The sequence below is a fragment of the Lithobates pipiens genome, unplaced genomic scaffold (assembly GCF_037356315.1).
Source record: "Lithobates pipiens isolate NorthernLeopardFrog02 unplaced genomic scaffold, aLitPip1_a1.2 Scaffold_16, whole genome shotgun sequence".
NCBI classification, from domain to species: Eukaryota; Metazoa; Chordata; class Amphibia; order Anura; family Ranidae; genus Lithobates; species Lithobates pipiens.
The window spans coordinates 54,874,866-54,889,066 of record NW_027507748.1 but is presented as its reverse complement, the minus strand read 5'-3'; positions in this window follow the sequence as shown (position 1 = coordinate 54,889,066).

Below are 14,201 nucleotides of genomic sequence, written 5' to 3'. Positions count from 1 at the left end.
CTCCAACCGGACGACACGCTGTGCATATGCGCCCTAAGGGATCAACACGTCAATGCAGATGTCCACCGTGGCCATGCCACCTCATGACGCCGGAGGCAGTCTGAATTTAGACAGGGAGCCCACTGGGGCTAAGTGAAGAGAAGAAGAAAAAAGAAAACCGAGTGTGAAAGTAAGTCATGGCCACTGCACCTCAAAGATATGGAAAGTAAAAAAAAGACAGAAATTGAAAAAAAATATGAAAATAAAGGAAAAGAGAAAGAAAAAAGGAGAATAGGAAAAACGAAAAGAAAAATATACAAGTTATAAAAAGGAAACAAAAAGCAAAACAAAACAAAAACAAAAACCTCCAATGCAATACACCCAATGCATTGTCCTTGTACACAAGCATACCAAACAAAGCCAGCTTGATGGCGGTGAGATATTACTTATCCAAACTGACAGTCCATAATCCTTCGGATTAATTTCTTATCGAAGGTTTACAATGGAGAGTAATTTTTTATCATTTGAAGGAACAAAGTTTGCCCAAATCCGTGGCACAGCCATGGGCAGTTCAGCAGCCCCTTCATTTGCAAACTTGTTTGTTGGATACATGGAGGAACATCACATTTGTCATATGTTTTTTTTTTCTCAGCATGTCAAGTGTTGGTTAAGATACAGTGACAAAAATGTTTTAATCTGGGATGGTGAAGTTTGCATTTTTCATGAGTTTGTGGGGCATTTGAATAAAATATTACTGGGTATAATATTTAATCCAGAATTTCCCAGGATAGTATTACCTATCTGTACATCAGAATTACCAATGAGCAGGGTACATTACATAAATCATTATTTGCAAAACCAACTGACAGGAACATGCTGCTACAATACCAGAGTGCACACCCAAAACATCTCCGTGATAGCCTACCCATTTCTCAGTTTAAAAGAATAATGCGTATCTGCTCTTATAAAAGTGAGAGGAATTTACAACTAGAGGCCATGTATAGGAAATTCATTGAGCGAGGGTATACCATCACGACACTTGACAAAGCGCTTAGCAGAGCCACTTCAAATTCGGTTAAAATTAACAGTTGATAGGCCTTTGTTCATACATAGTTCTAACCAGGAATCAGATTGTATTAAGCAGGTGACCACCCGCAACATTAACATTTTGAGAGCTGATGGTATGTTGACCACCAATATCAAGAATCCACCATTACTAGTCCAAAAACAAAGTAGGTCCTTGCACGACATATTGGTACAGGCAGACCCGAGATCTAAATATGTTAAGCCAAAGGTTAGAATCTCACTATAAAGGGGTTGTTACTGATGTTATAATTGTAACATTTGCAACTCTATGATATGTGGTGAACATTTCACCCACCCATATAATAGCAGACAATATCGCATTCAAGGATATATGCACTTCAACATAGAGTTTTGTGTCTACATTTTAAAATGTCGCTGCTCATTGGTGTATGTAGGGAAAACAATTAAACAAAGATTCCATAAAACTTTAGGAGTGATATAAGAGTAGCACTGGAGAGGACCCTGGAAGGTGAAGCCCCCGTTTTAAACAAAACTTTAGCAATATACTTTGCCGCAAAGAAGCATCAAGTACGGTACACGAATGAAGGGACATGGTCATTGTACAAATATCACGACCAGTGAGGAGGGGAGACCGTGATCGTCTCCTCCTTCGCCGTGAGGCATACTGGACATATGCCTTGGGCACAGTACAGCCAGGGGGTCTTAATACCACTCTATCCTATCTGTGTTTTCTTGAAGACAGATAATATGGATTGTGATGTTGCTTATGGTTGTAATGTATTAACAATTTTAATCTTTTATTCTATACTTTATCTGCGTATCTACTTCGCAGCTATTCTGCTTCTTTGTCTATCATGGTTGCTGGCACAGATAATTTTTTTCTTTTTTTCCTTTTTCTTTTTTCTTTCTTCCTTTGTTTTTTTCTTTTTCAATTTTTATTTTATATTTTGTTTATGAATTTTTTCATTTTTTACATTTCTCATTTCTCATTTTTGATTTTATTCTATTTTATTTTATTTTTTTCTGTAGTTATTTTTACTTTTATTTCCATTTATTTTTATTTTTATTTGCATTTATTTTTATTTTTATTTCAACATTTGTTTTGCTTTTTGTTTCCTTTTTATAACTTGTATATTTTTCTTTTTCTTTTTCCTATTCTCCTTTTTTTCTTTCTCTTTTCATTTCTTTTCATATTTTATTAACATTTTCGTCTTTTTTTCACTTTCCATATCTTCTATGTGGAGTGGCCATGACTCCCTTTCACAATCAGTTTTCACTTTTTTTTCTTTCTTCTTCTCTTCACTCCCTGTCATGAAGTGGCTTGGCAACAGCGGACATCTGCATTGACGTATTGATCCCCTAGGGTGCATGTGCACAGCGTGTACCCGGATTGGAGTAGAAAGGCAAGCCCCTAACAGTCACCTAGCAATGGTAGTAAACAGACAGGTAGAAGTACACAATTAATGAAAGGAACAGACACATTTGATGAGGCTGCAATTGCAGGTTAGTGCTCTGTGCAAATAGGATTCATTTTAGTTTGAACAGAATACTAGTACACTGATCCACTTTGGCCAAAGTGGTTATGACAGCTTGATGGCTGTTTTATGTAAATAGGAAGCAAACACACATGTTTATGGACGGGATATGATGTCACTGGATGTCAGGGAGCGGGCTGGGGGTTATTTCCTCTTTACTGATTGGTGAATGGTTCTTTAAATAGTGGACTGTTTGTATCACAATTTGTCACATACCTGATGAAGGGGTCCTGCATGGCTCTGAAACATCGATTTTATTTTGTGATACTATGAGATTAAAGTATTGGACCCAAGTTTGGAGATCCTGGTGTGCTGGTGACACTTCCTTCTTATGATTGCAGTCGGTTCCAGACGTTGGTCAATTCAGCACCCATTCTAAGATACAGCTGTTTGTGCAGGAACGTGTGCATTGGGAGTATTGCATTGGATGTACCTTGATTAGAGGCCGAGTTGATCAGAGGGCTTCCCTTGCGGATTTGGTCTGAGCACCCCTAAATACAGAGGTACAAGGCTGAAAGAAGCACAGGTGGGGGATCGCCGCAGTCACGGTAAGATAGCAGGGTGGTCAGGAGGTGCCTACATGTCAGTGCACACTGGATATTAGCCTGAGCTCTTCTGTATGCTGGTACATATGCACATGCATTGGCTGCATGAGAATTGGTTTTAGTGAATGAGCATTAGGGAATGAGCTGTAGCTGCAGAAGAATTTGCATTAGCTGTATGAGAACCCTATGTCAGGAAGCTGGACTAGCTTCCTGACATAGGGTTATTTTTATTTTATTTTTTTTAGGGTTAGGGTGGTAATACTACTACTACTACTACTACTAGTAATAATAATAATAATAATAATTAATAAATACATGTAAAATAAATACACAAATAAATACAAATAATCATAAATAAATAATACATTCAATAAATGAATACTAAGTAGTAATAAATAAATAATTAACCCCTAACCTTAACTTCTAACACTATAATAATAACTAAAAACCCTAACACAAAATAAATAAATGAATTATTATTTTTATTAATATTATTATGAATTATTTATTTCGTTTTTGTTCGGGTTTGGGTGTTTCTTATTATTTATAATGATATATTTAATATCTTTTTTTTTAAGATTAGGGGTTAATTATCATTTATTTATGTATTATTACATATTATTAATTGATTTTATTTATTTATGATGATTTTTAGCTATTTGTGAATTTAGTTTACATTTATTTATTCATATATTTTTGCTATTCTATGTTGTACAATTTTTTATTGGAGCAGAAAATCATGCACAAACGCGTGACAAAACTTGCAAATGCGCACAAAAACACGTGAATGGCAATTTTCAATTCATTTCTATAGGAATAAAAATAGCTCCAGAACTTTTCTGAGCATCAGGCTTTTCTCTTCAGATGACTCGGAGTGGAGAAGTGAACCATCTCCATGGGGAATAATTCATTTTTTCTACTCCAGCGTTTTGGATCTTGGAGCTTCCAGCTACAAAACGCTGCAGTGTGACTGGGGCCTAAAGGCAGACTCTGTGAAATGTGAGATACAGCAGTGCCTACTCACAGGGCATAGTGAATACATGTCACAGAATTCAAGAAAGTAAATGTGTGGGATTTTCACAGAGTAAGTGTACAAACTTCAAGATCATTCTGAGTAATAGGAGGAGGCTTGAAATAATTGCAATTCAATGTGGAAAATATATGATTTTATATTTTAACCATAGATACTCTTAGAATACCTGAAAAGATGAGGTTTAATGTTGAGAAATGTAAAGTTATGCACTTGTGGGCTAAGAATATGCATGCATCATACATTTTAGGGGGAGTGAAACTGGGAGGATCCATAGTGGAGAAGGATCTGGGGGTTTTGGTAGATCATAAGCTCAATAATAGCATGCAATGCCAAGCTGCCGTTTCCAAAGTGAGCAAGTGCTTTCTTGTATTAAAGCGGGAGTCCACCGGGACTCCGCGTTTTTTTTTTTTTTTTAAAAGCCAGCAGCTACAAATACTGCAGCTGCTGACTTTTAAATAGTGACACTTACCTGTCCAGCGTGCCCGCGATGTCGGCACCCGAAGCCGATCGCTCGCTCGTGCCGCCGCCATCTTGGGTATGGGAATCAGGAAATGGAGCCTTTCGGCTTCATTTCCCGGTTCCCTACTGCGCATGCGCGAGCCGCGCGGCGCAATCCGGACGGTCCCCGCTGCCTCTGGGAGCTGTGTGTTTCCCAGCAGGCAGCGGGGCACTTGCTGAAGGGGGCGGGCGCTTGCGGAAAGGGGCGTAACGTACGCCCCTTTCCGCAGAGAGCTAGCCCGGAAGTGGGTGCAGTTACCTGGATTATCCAGGTAACTGCACCCCCCTCCCCCCTGAAAGGTGCCGATTGTGGCGCCGGAGGGGGGGGGGGGGATTCCGATGAGCGGAGGTCCATTTTAGGGTGGACCTCCGCTTTAAGAGAGGTATGGACTCCAGAGAGAGAGAGAGATCATTTTGCTCCTGTTCAAATCATTAGTAATGCCCCGTACACACGAGAGGGATTAAGTCTGACAGACCTCCAAAGGAGTTCCGCCGGAGTTCCGCCGGAGTTCCGACGGAGTTCTGGCGGACTTTTCGACCGAACGGACTTGACCACACACCATCACACCAAACTCCGACGGAGTCGAACGTAATGACGTACGACTGGATTCGACGTAGGAAGTTCCTAGACAGTAGCCAATAGCTGCCCTAGCGTCGGTTTTAGTCCGTCGGAGTAGCACACACACGAGCGGATTTTTCAAAGGGGACCGGGTCCGGCGGAGTTCCGTCGGGAAAATTTAAAGCATGCTTCATTTCTAAAGTCCGTCAGACTTTAGCTTCGCTAAAGTCCGTTGCAGCCCACACACGATCGGATAGTCCGCCGGACTCAGTCCGTCGGAGTTTGGATGTCGAAAAGTCCGCTCGTGTGTACGGGGCATAAGACCTCATCTGGAATATGCAGTTCAGTTTTGGGCACCAGTTCTCAAAAAGGATATTGGGGAACTGGAGAAAGTGCAGAGAAGGGCAACCAAACTGATAAGAGGCATGGAGGAGCTCAGCTATGAGGAAAGATTAGAGGAACTGAATTTATTCACTCTTGATAAGAGGAGATTAAGGGGGGATATGATCAACATGTACAAATATATAAGGGGTCCATATAGTGAACTTGGTGTTAAGTTATTCACTTTACAGTCAACAAAGAGGACTCTTTACGTCTAGAGGAAAAGAGATTTCATCTCCAAATACGGAAGGGTTTCTTCACAGTAAGAGCTGTGAAAATGTCTAATAGACTCCCTGCAGAGGGGGGTTCTGGCCAGCTCAGTAGATTGTTTTAAGAAAGACCATATTATTTCCTAAGTGTACATAATATAACTGGGTACTAACATTTATAGGTAAAGTTCATCCAGGGAAAATCTGATTGCCTCTTGGGGGATCAGGAAGGAATTTTTTCCCCTGCTTTAGCAAATTGGATCATGCTCTGCTGGGGTTTTTTGCCTTCCTCTGGATCAACTGTGGGTATAGAATTGGGTATATGGGATTGTATGATATTATTTTTTTCTTTTTTTTTTGTGGTTGAACTTTTTCAACCTGACTAACTATGTAGTTATGTAACGCCTACTTAGATACGCATAGAAAGCTGCACAGCAGACAAGGGTTTTGTTAGAAATGTATAAACATTGCCATCTACTGGTTGATGTAGTTGTTTCACAAAATACATGAACAATGTGTTTCAACACCCCCACTCAACAACTACTATATTAGTCCCATTTCAGGTCTCAGTTCTATAAATCTGTTACTTATAAGTGGTTTTGTCAAAGCATCTGCAATCCTTTTTTTCTCATGGTTGGAAGTCTTTGCATCTCATCCCATGAATCTGGCTCTGGTTTTAACGCTACACGAGCAACATAGGACAGATGTTTGGCTGGGATGCCTTTCTTGCTTCGAGTTTTCTTTAATAGGTTTTCTTTCTTCTTTAGTCATCTGGTTATGCAGTCAGTAAGTCTGTTGTTTTTCAAAAGAAAGAACTAGCTCTTGCAGATGTGTCAAGTTACAGGGATAAGACAAATTATTTATCACTGACAAAGATGCTTACATGACAGTCTAAGACCCCTTTCACACTAAAGGCATTTTACAGGCATTTTAGCACTAAAAATAGCGCCTGTAAAGCACCTGTAAACTGCCTCTCATGCCTCCCCAGTGTGAAAGCCCAAGTGCTTTCACACTGGGGTGGTGCACTTGCAGGGCGGAAAAAAAAGTCCTGCAAGCAGCATCTTTGGGGCGGTGTGGGAGTGGTGTATACACTACTCCCGCCCCGCCCCTGCCATTGAAATCAAACCTGTAGCAGTGCTTTTCGGTCATTAATAACCTCTTGTTAACCCCTTTGTTGGGGTTAAAAGTGCCCCGCTACTGCCCGCACAGTGCCTGTAAAGCACCGCTAAAACAAGCGACACTTTACCACTAGAGCGGGGCGTTCTTCAGTGTGAAAGAGGTCTTAACAAGGGCCACCTCCAGTAACTATGTTATGCAGAAGCCTCGTGAAGTAATAAAAAAAACTTCACTTGAGGTTCACACACTCCCCCTCCCAGACACTGTAACTCACAATGGGAGGGTTTCAGCAACAGAGGCAGTGCTGTCAATCCAGAATAGACTAGGTGTAGCTAGGTGCTAACAGACAATATACAGGTCTTTGAATGAGCTGTGACAATGCCACACCCCTGTAACATTTTCTCCATCCACTGTAGAGCAAGCAGGGACAGCCTACATGAGAGCGACAACTCTGCTCTGAATTTAGATATAGGTGGACTTCAGGATCGGGGGGGGGGGGGGGGGGGGTGGAGGGTGTTCAAAAGATCGTCCGATCATGTGACCATGATGATTACGTGATCAGGAGCCAGTCCTGACAGGTTACAATCATTAGTGTAGACCAAGGATCTCCAAACTTTCTAAACAAAAGGTCTGTTTCCTGTCATTCAGACTTCAGGGGGGCCCAGTGGGAGTAGAAAATGTCCTGGTATTTGTAGGAGTAAACCTTACCCCATCATTGGTATTAGTGGGAGGAACAGTGCCCCATCATTGGTGTCAGTGAGAGTAAATAATGTCCCATCATTGGTGTCAGTGGGAGTAAACCACGCCGCATTATTAGTGTTAGTGGGAGGAATAGTGCCACATAGTGGCAGCCCATCCATTAGGGGTGCCTGGGCGCCGCCCCTTCTCTCCTCTTCACCTCATATATGCAGTGGATAGATTCATGTATAGCATAAATCTATGCACGGCTGCCACGGCCGCCCCCTATTCATGTGTCCGGCCCCTTTCAGAGCACTGGGCACAAGTTTTTTTTTAAGCGCCTGATTAGAGCCATAGGCTCGAATAGGCTTTAAAATAGCGTGGCCCAGGTCATAGTTACATAGTTACATAGTAGGTGAGTTTGAAAAAGACACAAGTCCATCAAGTCCAACCTATGTGTGTGATTTTATGTCAGTATTACATTGTATATCCCTGTATGTTGTGGTCGTTCAGGTGCTGCAGAAGATGCGTCCAGAGCCCACCCAGGTATGTTGCAACAGCGAATGAATATTCGCTGTTGCAACACTGATCCTCCTCTTAGCCAATTGGGAAGCAGGTATGAAACCCATTTCCCGACTGGCTGCCTAGCACCGGGAGAAGCAGAGAGGACTCCAGGAGAGGACACCAGAGCCTGCCACGCTGGAACATGGCCACAGCAGCTCCGATTGCTGCTCTCGCCGCCCGCATCCACGGTAGGGGGGGTAGCTGGCAGTTGTGCTAGTGCCTCCCTCAAAAAAAAAGACTGCCACTGGTGCCCCACTGTTCATGTCCATATTGGAATTACCCCATTTATGGTGTCAGTGGCAGAATCAGTGCCTCATATCAGTGAGTTGAGTTGAGAGGTATCTTAATATGGCACGAAATAGTGGGGGCCTCCTTGAGCTCAACAGGGAGGCTATTCCAAAGTACGGCAACCTGGTCGGAGAAGGCCCGGCCACCACGCTTAATCTTCTTTGGCACCGAGATGTAGAGGAGATCTCTACCGGTAGATCTGAGTGATCTGACAAGAGCTTGTTTATGAAAACGAGAGCAGAGATAGCTTGGGGCCAGGCCTCTCATAATCGTAAACATAATACAACCTACCTTAAATAAGATGCGGGAAGTGGGAGAAACAGCGCTCCAAGGGCCAGATAAAGGGAAGCAAAGAGCCACATCCGGCCCCCGAACAACAGTTTGGAGACCACTTGTGTAGACCAAGAACTGTATTTCACAGCTCTTGTTTTAAAAAAAAGTGAACAGTGTGATGCACTGTGGTCTGATGGTGTGAATGTACCCTAAATAAATTGGTAGTTTTATTTAATGTCTGTGATAGCCATATTCTCCAGATGTTGAGGGAAACTTTTTTTTTCTAACACATTTATTTCAACTTTTCATTTTTTTATATAATATTTTGTAGAGGCGTGGCAGGTGTAATCTGAGAAAATCTATTTAATCTTCTATCAGTGATCATAAAAATGATGCATGAAAATCTCCCCTTTTGTCGGGTGTCTCCAATAACTTTGAGGCGGCAGCTGTGACTGTTTGTGGACTGTGACAAAACTGCAAATCAGTCGGGCGATATTAAAACATCTGTCAGATTATCTGCATGAGCTCAAAATAACTGTAAAACCTGAAATTACAATCATTTATTTCATAAATCAATACCATCTGTGCTCATTGTTCGCTGTGCACACAGATCAGCCACTCGGCGTTGTATATTGCTTGCGCTCATAAATAGCGTTTACTTAAAGAAATACAATACAAATCATACTGTGTCATTTTACAGTCTGGTTTGCTATTTTGAATGAGAGCCTTTTTTTTCTAAAATTAAATGGATTTTAACCACTTCATCTATGGAAAATTTACCCCCCCACACCCCCCCTCTTCTTGACCAGGTTATTTTTTGTGATATGGAACTGTGTTATTTTAACTGGCAATTGCGCGGTCGTGCAATACAATTTATGTCCTTTTTTCCCCTTTCTTTTGGTGGTATTTGATCACCTCTGCGTTTTTAAATTTTTTGCACCATAAACAAAAAAAGACCGACCATTTTGAAAAAAAAATAAAAATTTTTTTGTTTCTGCTATAAAGCATATCCAATAAAAAAAAAAATGAATAATTTCATTTCTTTATCAATTTTGGCCAACATGTATTTTGCTACATATTTTTGGTAAAAGAAAATCCCAATAAAAAGTTATAGTGTCTACAAACTATGGGATATTTGTATTTTTATGTTTTTATTTTTTACTACGAATGGCGTAAATCAGCGGAAGCGGTTAATCGAAGGGGAAAAAAATGCTTTCGGGGTCAGTTTTATTCAACGCGGTATTAAACCCAATGGGTGGCAGTGATGGGCACTGATGGGTGGCAGTGATGGGCACTGATCGGTTACACTGATAGGCAGCACTTATATGTGGCACTGATTGGCACCACTGGTGGGCATTGATAGGTGGCACTTGTGGGCATAGATAGGTGGCACTCGCGGGCATTGATATGACGGCTTCCCGGGAATTCACATCGGCGCTGTGACCGTCATTCGGTCATAGCGCGGATGTCAGATGGTTAAAGGAAACCCCACGCCAAAACAAAAAAAAAAATGCATGAAAACTACATCAAAAACGGGTTTAAAAACGCAAAACGCACCGCAAATTGTGCCTGAAAACTGCGTAAACCGAAACTGCATAGATGTGAACTTAGGGTTTAGGCTCTTTTTTTCCTCTGCTTTTACCTGGTGATCTGGCCAGTAACACACCTCATGTATTAGCATGCCCCCACTCTGGATGTACAGTAGAAGCACAGGGGGGACAGCAGACAGCCCCCCACCCCCCCTCTTCTTGACCAGGTTATTTTTTGCGATATGGAACTGCGTTATTTTAACTGGCAATTGCGCGGTCATGCAATACAATTTATGTCCTTTTTTCCCCTTTCTTTTGGTGGTATTTGATCACCTCTGCGTTTTTTAATTTTTTGCACCATAAACAAAAAAAGACCGACCATTTTGAAAAAAAAAAAATATTTTTTTGTTTCTGCTATAAAGCATATCCAATAAAAAAAATGAATAATTTAATTTCTTTATCAATTTTGGCCAACATGTATTTTGCTACATATTTTTGGTAAAAAAAAATCCCAATAAAAAGTTATAGTGTCTACAAACTATGGGATATTTGTATTTTTATTTTTTTATTTTTTACTACGAATGGCGTAAATCAGCGGAAGCGGTTAATCGAAGGGGGAAAAAATGCTTTCGGGGTCAGTTTTATTCAACGCGGTATTAAACCCAAAACCAAAAATTTACTATAAGGCCGCGTACACACGCGGGGACTGTTCGGCCAACTTTGTCCGCTGAACAGTGTTTCGGCGGACAGTCCGCCCGTGTGTGGGCGTTCAGCGGACAGTTTCAGCGAACAGTCCGCTGAACAAGGTTTTTCGGAATTTCCGAAAAACTGTCCGCTGAAACCTTGTTTCAGCGAACAGTTCCCTCGTGTGTAGGCTTGTTCGACAAACTAAGTTCCGCGCATGCTCAGAAAGGATTTACACGCCGAAAGTTATAATGCAGTGTATAGGACGTCGTATTTTTCGTCCCGTCGTACGTGCCGTTCACGTCATCGCGCACGGTTTCAGCAAACTGTTCGTACGTCGTGTGTGGCCATGTCCGTCCATGCTAATTTTGAGCGGACTGTTTGCCGAAACTGTTTGACGGACAAAGTTGGCCGAACAGTCCCCGCGTGTGTACGCGGCCTAATACAGTTTACCAATCATTAGATGTGGTGTCTGAATTTTTTTTATTTTTGTACTCTAGCTTCACACCTATGCGTTTTCTTTGTGCGTTTTGCAGAAACACACTACAGTCCATTTAACAAGGTTTCCTATGGTATACATTCAGATCTATATGTTTTTCAGCCACTGTGTTTTTAGAAAAAGTGAGGGATCTATTTTTTCCTGAAGCAGATTGCATTTTGCGTGTAATAGACTTCAATGGACTTGCACCAAATATGCAAATATTGCCTTTTTGATGTGTTTTTACATGTGTTTTGCTATTTGTTTTTCTCTTTAACACACTGTGTATAGCTGGTTGTTAAGGAGTGGGCCGGGAATCCAGCCACCACATCCCTAACAACCAATGAGTCATCAGCTGTCAGCGGGCTTCCCCACTGGCAGTTGAATGGAGAAAAAAAATAAGAATTGTCGGAAAAAAAAAATAATCAGCAAATAAATGGTGGGGTCTAGTTTCGGGTCTAGTATGGACTTTAACCACTTGCTTACAGGGCACTTAAACCCCCCTCCTATCTAGACCAATTTTCAGCTTTCAGTGCTGATGCACTTTGAATGACAATTGCACTGTCATACAACATTGTACCCAAATTATCTTTTTACCATTTTTTCCCCACAAATAGAGCTTTCTTTTGGTGGTATTTGATCATCTGTGCGATTTTTATTTTTTGTTTAAAAAAAATGTAAAAACACTGAATTTTAAAAAAAAAACTATTATTTTTTTTACATTTAGTTATAACATTTTAAAACGGGTAATTTTTGTCCTTCATTGATGTACGCTGATGGGCACCAATAGGTGTCAGTGATGGACACTGATGGGTGGCAGTGATGGGCACTGATGGGTGGCAGTGATGGGCACTGATCGGTTACACTGATAGGCAGCACTTATATGTGGCACTGATTGGCACCACTGGTGGGCATTGATAGGTGGCACTTGCGGGCATAGATAGGTGGCACTCGTGGGCATTGATATGACGGCTTCCCGGGAATTCACATCGGCGCTGTGACCGTCATTCGGCCATAGCGCGGATGTCAGATGGTTAAAGGAAACCCCACGCCAAAACGAAAAAAAAAATGCATGAAAACTACATCAAAAACACGGGTTTAAAAACGCAAAACGCAAATTGTGCCTGAAAACCGCATAAACCAAAACTGCATAGATGTGAACTTAGGGTTTAGGCTCTTTTTTTCCTCTGCTTTTACCTGGTGATCTGGCCAGTAACACACCTTCTATATTAGCATGCCCCCACTCTGGATGTACAGTAGAAGCACAGGGGGAACAGCAGACAGCAGCATTGTCAGACTGGGGGGAGCAGAGTGTTAGAGGTAGTAACAGATTTAGATACACAAAGAAATTGAAACCAAACTCCAACTAACACTTTATAAGCAGTTACAGCAGTTTTTTTTTTCTTTTGGGATAAAGGTCTTACTTAAGAAATAAAAGCTTGTCATTTTAAGCAACCCTGTCAGTAGTAAGTGGTTTGTCTCAACCCTGCAACTGATATACCTGCAGGAGAGCTTGTTCTGTTGAAAAACAACAGAATTACTGACCACATCACAAACTAAAAATTAAAGACAGAAAGCCTAAAAAAAGAAAACTAATGCAGCCCATCACATCTAAGAATTGGTAAGCTGCAATGTAATAAATGATTGCTTTGGGGCTTATTACCACTTTAAAGGATATGCTAGGCCAAAAAATGTATTCAGTATATTTCTCCAATATATATATATACTTCCTTACATTTTTGTTCTTTAAAATGCAGCAAGTACAGATAAATACCTGCTGATCTACCAGAAATCCAGTGAGCTCCTAACTTCCTGAGATCTCCATGGTGGAGCCCAGACGTGATTGTGATGTATCAGTGAAGGAGTTCCAGGCAGGGCTTCCTGTTGCCTGTCCTGGAATAATAAAGTTTTACAAGCATTGATTTTTACGGTGTACCCCGGGCTGTTTTTTTCTAGATGTATTGGAAATTCAGAATAGGGATGAACCCCTGCTTGGTGCTTGCACATGGTCAACCAAAAGAGTGATCCACCCTACAGGATTTGGCATAGCTCCCAACTGTCCCCGATTTTGAGGTACTGTCCCTGATTTGAAACAAAGTCCCTCTTTGAGGTGTACATACCGCTGCCTGATCTGGAACTGACCCTGGACTGTTATTCGACCATGCTTCTGCCTAACGATTCTGTACATACCTCTGCCTGATCTGGAATTGACCCTGGACTGTTATTCGACCATGCTTCTGTCTAACGATTCTGTACATATCTCTGCCTGATCTGGAACTGACCTTGGACTGTTTGACCACGATATTTGCCTGCCTCCTTAACTGATCTTGTATTCTGCAACTGGACTAGTGGGATTCAACACGGGGTCTCACATATGTGAGGGGCTCCAGTATAGTTTTTCTGGAAGAAGAAAACAATTTTCTTTGTTTTCTTATTCCTAGATTAGGGTCTGGAGACTCTGAGGCTTCAAAGAGATTTGGGAGGGAGAAGCCTCTACCCCTATCCCCATTCTGTCCTGAACGAGGCTCTACTTCTGTCTGCTGCCTGTAGGACTTACTGCCGTCATGCTGCACTGACCACACCACAAGGACCTGCCTACTACCAGGACCAATATTTTTGGCACTGCTGACATCTCTGCACTGACCCTGGACTGTAATATGGACAGTATTCCTGCCTGCTGCCTGAAAAACTGTGTTCGCTGTTGCTGACCAAGTCCCTGCCTGCTGCCTGGACCAGTGATATCCTCCTGTGGACAACTGCACTTCTAAAACCACAGGTAATCTTTTCTTTACCCTTTGCTCAGCA